Here is a 7,249-nt window from a genome sequence, read left to right as displayed (position 1 = left end):
CTTGATAGAAGCCAGAACAGCAAGAAATCCTACATAGCTAAAGTGTGGAGGAAATGGAGGAAATTCAAGTATTAGAAAGACTGGAAAAATAGGAAGGGGTCAGGTTGAGAAGGACTTTAAATCTCAGAAGATTTTGTATTTGATCCTGGAGGTAACAGGGAGTCAGTCACTGGACTTGAACGTGTGTTTGTGTACATGTTAGAGTAGGACTGCATGTGTAAATAATTTGCCCAGGCTTGTTGATTTGGACTCCACATCTCTCCTTTTCTTTCCACTCACCCAACCATTAGCCCAGTTGACACTTTCATTAATTATTTCCTTTAAATTCCTCTTACTGAGTGTAACTTTATTGTTAGGGGATTAAGTAAAGGATAGATTTAATATTTGTGTTTGTCTATATTTGCTTAGGAATTTTCATGCTGTATTACATGGTCAATTTTTGTAAAGATAATGTGAAGAACTGTGAAATTTGCATAATATTAATGACTGTCCTTCAAACCATCAATGATGAGGTATACCTCCCACATCTTGGAAGAGAGGTGATGAATTCAAGATGATGAATGTACAGAATTAGACTTTCATTCTCAGATATGACCAACGTGTTGGTTTGTTTTGCTCACCTATACGGATAAGGAGAGTTTCTACTTGGGGAGACGGAAAGAATTAGTTATAGATATAGAAAAGAACAGCATTAATTTTTTTTACTGCAGAGAATAAAAAAACAAATACACCAATTGCATTCAATTTGATAGGTAGGTAACACAAATGGACACTTTCATATACAACCTTCTTCCTCATTCCTTATTCCTCTTTGTAGTTTGAAATGGGTGTACTCTCCCTTCCTCCTTTCCATCCCTCCTCTCCCTCTGTCCACATAGGATATCATACCCTACCTGAGGATTCTCTGTTCAAAGGAATGTAAATTTCAATTGCTAACACCTTGTAAGATATCATGGGGTTTATGGACTAGATTTCTTTCTTAAGGACAACGTCTTAAGCTAATCACTTTGGTGCTCATTGATTGGTTAATACTAGGTCCCAGCCCAAGATTCCCTAGGTCTTTGTTTGAGCCCTGATGACTCAGAGTAAATGTAAATAGCAATTGTTTCTGTTTTTACCAGAAACCCTGAGAGTCTTCCCCTCAAGCTAGGTGAAAGAAGCCATTCTTTGCCTCATTTCTTGCCTAGCCCTAATCACTGAATAGATGTTTTCTCAGTCAAACTGAGACCGGGGAAAAGATGCTAACTTAAAAAAGCCAAGGTCTCCCACTGTTTCCAGGTTCATCTCCAGTTGTCCTGATCTATATCTTGCCACTGGACCCAAATGGCTCCCAAGCAGAAAGTGAGGCTAATGACTGCACAGCCCTGACTCACTTAAATCCAATTCACTTGCAAGTCATGGCATAACCTTTCTGAAGTCTTCGAGAACAAAGGACAAAGCAGCAACAATAACTTGTCAGAATAGCAGGGCAGTTTTAAAAGTAATGTATGGAACTGATGATGTACATTATTTTTTTTTTTTTTTTGCTTTTTGGAGGGCAATTGGGGTTAAGTGATTTGCCCAAGGTCACCCAGCTAGTTTTTGTGTTAAGTGTCTGAGGCCAGATTTTGTGTTGATGATGTACTTAAAAAAAAAAAAAACAGATATTATGAAATGGAGATTCATAGTTTCATATTTAATCCTCTTTTTGTTTCCTGCTCTATGGAAACTTTTTTTGTGTTTAAGTTCAGAATGAAAAATAAAATTTTAAAAAGAATCATACATATTCAATTTAGGAAAGTGGTAGTAAAATTGCTTTATTTTTTCTGTCTTCTATAATTCTTTTCATTTAATTCTAAACATTTTCAAAAATTGGGGCAGTTATCTATTTTGTATCACCATCATTGTAAGCCCTGGGCTTAGCACAGTGCCTGATACATGTTATTGTTATTATTACTATCATTCAGTCATTTCGGTCCTGTCCAACTATTTGTGACCCTGTTTGGGATTTTCTTGGCAGAGATACTGGAGTGGTTTGCAGTTTCTTTCTCCAGCTCATTTTACAGTTGAGTAAGCTGAGGCAGACAGGATCAAGTGACTTACCCAGGGTCACATTGATAGTAAGTATTTGAGACCAGATTTGAATTCAAGAAGATGAGTCTTCCTGCTCCAGGCTCAGCAGTTTATCAACTGTGCCATCCAGCTGCCCCAGTGTTATATATCAAGTTCTTAATAAATGCTTATTGACTGATTTTTTTAATGTGTTTATTCGTGATTAAGTTCACAAAAAATAATTTTAGCCATTATTATAACAAAAAATTTTGATTGCTGAATTAAACACAGATAGGACTGGAGCCTGAAGCTTTGATTTCGTTGGCATGAGGAAACTACCAAGTGAAGAAATTTCCTCTATAAAATGTAGGTCTGCCCCTTCTCTGTAACTTTGATGTATTAGAGAATTGTTTCAGGCACTACAAAGTGAGTGCCCTGACAAGGCTCCCCAAGCCAGATGGTATTAGAAGCAATATTTGAACTAATGTTTCCTAAAATCTGCTTTCTACCTATATAAAAATACCTGGTGCTAATTTCTTTGTCATGAAGCCAAAGAGCAGATAAAACAAGTAGAAGTACAACTGATTGTAGACCATAAAAACCAGAAGAGATTCTAGATAAAATCTATTCCAATCTTTACCTTTTAAGGTCTTTCTGTAATTTGATGGGGAAAGTATCTTGTCCAACCAAGTCCTATGGTAAGTTAGTGACAGGGTTAGGGCCAAGCCTATGTCTCCTGACTTCCCAGTTCAGTACTCTGTCCACTGTACCAAGGGGGAAGATGTTCAGGGCCTATGACATCATAAAAGGTACATTTAGTTGCCGTGGGCTGCCCACTTTTGGAATTTTCAAGAGGTTAGTTCAGGATTAATAAGAAGTTATATGTTGTCAGATGATTAATGAGTTTGAACGATCCTAAAAGGTAACTTACATTGAAAATTAAAATAGCTTCCCAAAAGATATTGATAAATTCATGGAGAACATATACTAAACTATGAAAATGAAATTTAAAAATTAACTTAATACCTGATTCCAAAAATGATTCCAGTTAATCACTTACTATAATAAAAAAAAGGTTGACTGCATTTACAATCAATACAGCTAATGATGAAGTACAAACCTTTGAACTGATCACATACGACATTAGAACCAGAACAGAGCTTAGAAAGTAGAACTCAAAAGGTTGGATCAAGAAAGAACTATAGAGACCCTCTAATCTGATCCCCTCATTTTACAAGTGAGAAAATTAAAATGTTTAGTAAAAAAAAACTAAAGAAAGAGGCAGTGAGTTTAGAACAAAATTCCAGAAAATAAACTGTTGCATAATGTCATTTAAAATCTGCTGTGTAGGGGTGGCCAGGTGGCGCAGTGAGTAAGAGCACTGGCTCCAGTGTTGGGATGACCTGGAGATCGAATCCTGAGCTCAGACACTTAGCACCCACCGAGAAACACCTTGGCAGTGTAACCTTGATCAAGTTACTTAACCCCAATTGCTTAAAAAAAAAAATCTGCTGTATAACATATTTTCCAAACTTTGGAAATGAATTTCTAAGTGCATAGTATATAGAAGGGGAGAGAAATCACTTGTTTTAGTTGTCACAAAAAATCTCTAGTTATAAATTTATATGTATGTTTATATGAGATCACATACATATATATACATATTTCCAAAGTAACAAGAAATCACTTACCTCATATCCTAGGCAGTGCTCTTCTGTCACAGTCTAATGAATAATCAAGCCAGTCGAATATATTGAGGAGCTGCCAGTATTATGTTGTATAAACGTGGGAAACTGAGGGGAAAAAAAAAACAATATTAATGATTAAACCAGTTCCACCCACCATTTTAAGCATTCTTTGATAGAAGTTTTGATAAGAGATAAATGATTAACGGCTGGTATTGATGGCCATTTCAACTTATTGTCAACATACCCAGGAGTACAACAACACTTAGAAACAGTACAACCTTGGCAGAGACTAAAGGAAAAGAGAGAATTGCTAATGGATCATCTGAGTAAAAGTAGAGGGAGAGTTAGCCCACAAGAAAATTATGGAGTATAGTTTATACATGACTCTCCCACCTCTCCTAACAGTCCTCCTTTTCTATACTTGACTCCCCTCAACTTTCATTAGTTATCTACCCTTACCTTGGTCCCCAACCAGACTCCCCTATCACTTGCAGGCCTTCCAGTAGAAGTTGGATGTTCTTTTGTCCAGAAAGTTACAAATGACATTCATGCCTCACATAGAGCTTAAATTAGTGGCCCTCTAAGGTCCCTCTCAAATCTAATGCTCTATGATAATAAGACCTCTTAGATTCTATGATTCTAACTTTTGTTGTATCCTGGCTCCCAGCTAGATGTCAACTAATCTCTCATAAATCATTAATTAATAACTAAGGTGTTAGCTGATAACAGCAAGATGTCAGTCATTCTGGGGATCTTGGCCAATTAAAAACATTTTTTCTTAAATATCTGTGATGAAAAATTTCTTAAAATTTAACATTTCAATTTAAAAATCATTAATTAAATATCTCCCCTATGTAGAATACTGTATTAAGTGGGACCTGGAATGCTAAAAAGTAGTACCTATTTCTCAGCTTTCTGAAAATAGAGGACAATGGGTAGAATATGACATTTTCTTGATCACTTAGAGTCATTGTTATAAACTTCAAGTTTCATATTAGGCTGACAGCCTAATACATACAGTGATGTTGTAGCAACAAGCACACTGGCATACCCAGGATGCCTGCTAGCACAACCTCTTAGATTCTCTTTACTAAGAAAGCTCGCTACTTAAGGGGTCAACAATTTTTTTTTAATTCACTAGTTCAGAGGAAAAGTCAGCATCCTAAACTTCAGAGAAAATACAAACAGAGAAATAAAACCAAATAAAGACTCTAACTGCCTTGAATCAACTATATACTTTACATACATCTCTGGATAGAGAGAGCCTTTGCATCTGAGCAGTCGGGAAGCTCTGAACATAAGGCCATTCAGAATCTCGACCAGGAAATCACAAGATCCTTCTCATAAGCGAGCCCACAAAGCAAAATACCAACTCGGAGTGTATATATATACTTCTCAGAGTCAGAAGGCATCACAACCCTCTTGACTCAGTGCCTAATTAGAGATTAGCAAAAGGTGTGAAAGCTTTCCTGTAAGCAAGCTTCCCCTAAGGAAGCTTCCTTTAGTGGGCTCCACTAAAACATTACAGATGTCTTACAGTGATGTCCTTAGGAATCATTGAGATGTGTGGAGCTCTTTGTTCCTCCATCTCTTATGTCTGTCATAACAGTCAAATTGCTTGCCTTTCCAAATTCTCTGTCTGGCTTTATTGTTTTTATTTTTGTTTTAGTTTTCATCTTCTTCCTCACTCCAGGCTATCTGATATCACTCTCTGATATCCTTTATATGTTTGCCTCTGGCAAAAATCTATCCCTTCTTCCTTTATAATTTGTGGTCATTAATCTGCTCTGAATAGGGAAACCACATCAAGTTTTTCAGAACTATTTGTAAAATAAGAGTTTGTAAGATCAATTTCGGGCCAAAGGACTCATTCCAAAGAGTCAATGCATGGACTTTTTTTGTTTACTCACAATAATTTAAACCCTCTGGAACAGAGCCCAGCTCCTAGAAGGGAGACATTACTCAGCAGTTATATTGTTTTAATGAATTCAAGTGCCTCATTTTTGTCCACTGGCATTCCTTTCAACCTTCAAACCTCAGTTAACTATAATCCCCATGAAACCTTAAATCTTCTTTTGCTCCTTAGATTCTCTAGAGTAACTCTCCTTTGCACTCATCACCTGCCACTTCATATTGTACTAATTTGCATAAGAGGTTACATGTTTTGCCCAAGGTCAGAGAGGCAGTGTGTATCAGAGGCAAGAGATTAAGAGATTACCTGACTATGAAACCAGCTCTATATCTAAGACACTACATGCATCCCCTTGAGATGGTGGATCTGGGGTGGCTCCTTGGAGAACCAGCTGCCACATTTCTTGTGTTTCTCATTATACTGGCTAATGCTTTGATATTATAGAGAGAGACAGTCTTTGACAACACACACATACACACACAACCATACAGGAAAGGAATCCCATAGTGCTGCCAGAGCCAACCAATTTCGGAATAAATGTCATAGACTGTGAGCATCTGGGACATGTGGATAAGAAATTATTAATGACTATGCTAAAAGGAATGGATCCTTTTCCTTCTGCATAACAGCAACTGTCTCAAAAAATTTTAGCTTCTCTCTGCCCTTGCTTCCTCTTTCTAAAATTACTGTTTCCTGTCCGTTATGATTATTTTGACAGGGGTGGGGGGAGGGGTTTAAATTCTTCTTACTGAAGTGGAAAACACACCAGGAAGGGGCAGGGGAAAGGTGACCTTATGAAGGGAAAGCAGGCAATAGTTTTTGCCTTTTGGGATGGACAGTACCTGTTATCTTGCTGATGGGAAGATTCCGGGGCTGCTGTCTCCTCTCTTTCTCAGGCTGCAGCTGGTAACTTCCACTTTGCAAACTGAGTAGCAAGACTCCAAGATTCTGAGAAGAAAACCAGCCTCCCCCTAAGACCAGAAGCTTTCTGTGGGGAGGTGGCTACTCTCTGAGCAGCTTTCCAATCAAGAACTCTCAACTGAAGCACTGCCTGCAGTAGAGTTGGTACCCTCAGGGGGAAACTGGGGAGCAGAATCTGTGAAAGGGTCCTTTAGTCCCAGAGGAGAACATGCTTGATGTGTTGGAACATGTCCATAGACAAAAGGCCTTATTGACGGCTGGGAGGACCTTAACTGACAAGAGAAGAGTAAACAGTTTGAACTCAAGTGAAAGCAAAACCAGAAAGCCTGGTTTCCCAACGGTCTGAGTGCTGACTTCAGTGGAATGCAAGAAAAATGAGGGGTTTGTAAAGTAGTTAAAAGTAATGTATAAAGTACAGCAGCTGATCATTCATTATGATCCTAAAACAAAGGAAACGAGCATTTATTAAGCACCTACTGTGTGCTAGGTATTTTTAAAATATCTCAATTCATCTTCAAAACAACCCTGGGAGGTAGGTTTTATTATTATCCTCATTTTACAATTGAGGAAACGGAGGCAGGGTCACACAACTAGTAAGTGTCTGAGGTCAAATTTGAACTCAGCAGACAAGTGACAAAGTAGATAGAGTACTGGGTCTGGAGTCAGGAAGACCTGAGTTCAAATCTAGTCTCAGACA

At 37.8% G+C, this 7,249-nt stretch overlaps 1 protein-coding gene across 1 annotated transcript in view; it reads right to left on the bottom strand.

Annotated features, from left to right (window-relative positions):
* The window catches only part of SLC2A9 (solute carrier family 2 member 9), a 296,562-nt gene extending 289,709 nt beyond the window's left edge, over positions 1-6,853 (bottom strand). The window contains exons 1-2 of the mRNA XM_069069870.1: positions 6,474-6,853; positions 3,723-3,824 (exon numbers count right to left, since the gene is read on the bottom strand). The gene's annotated coding sequence lies outside the window, so the exon portion shown is untranslated. The remainder of the gene's footprint in view (positions 1-3,722; positions 3,825-6,473) is intronic.
* Between the last annotated feature and the right edge of the window lie 396 nt (positions 6,854-7,249).

The sequence above is a fragment of the Petaurus breviceps genome, unplaced genomic scaffold (assembly GCF_028583685.1).
Source record: "Petaurus breviceps papuanus isolate PSGF00001 unplaced genomic scaffold, PetGlider_PUasm1.0 140, whole genome shotgun sequence".
Lineage (NCBI taxonomy): Eukaryota > Metazoa > Chordata > Mammalia > Diprotodontia > Petauridae > Petaurus > Petaurus breviceps.
The sequence above is the reverse complement of the archived record's forward strand: the minus strand, read 5'-3'. Positions and strand labels throughout refer to the sequence as shown.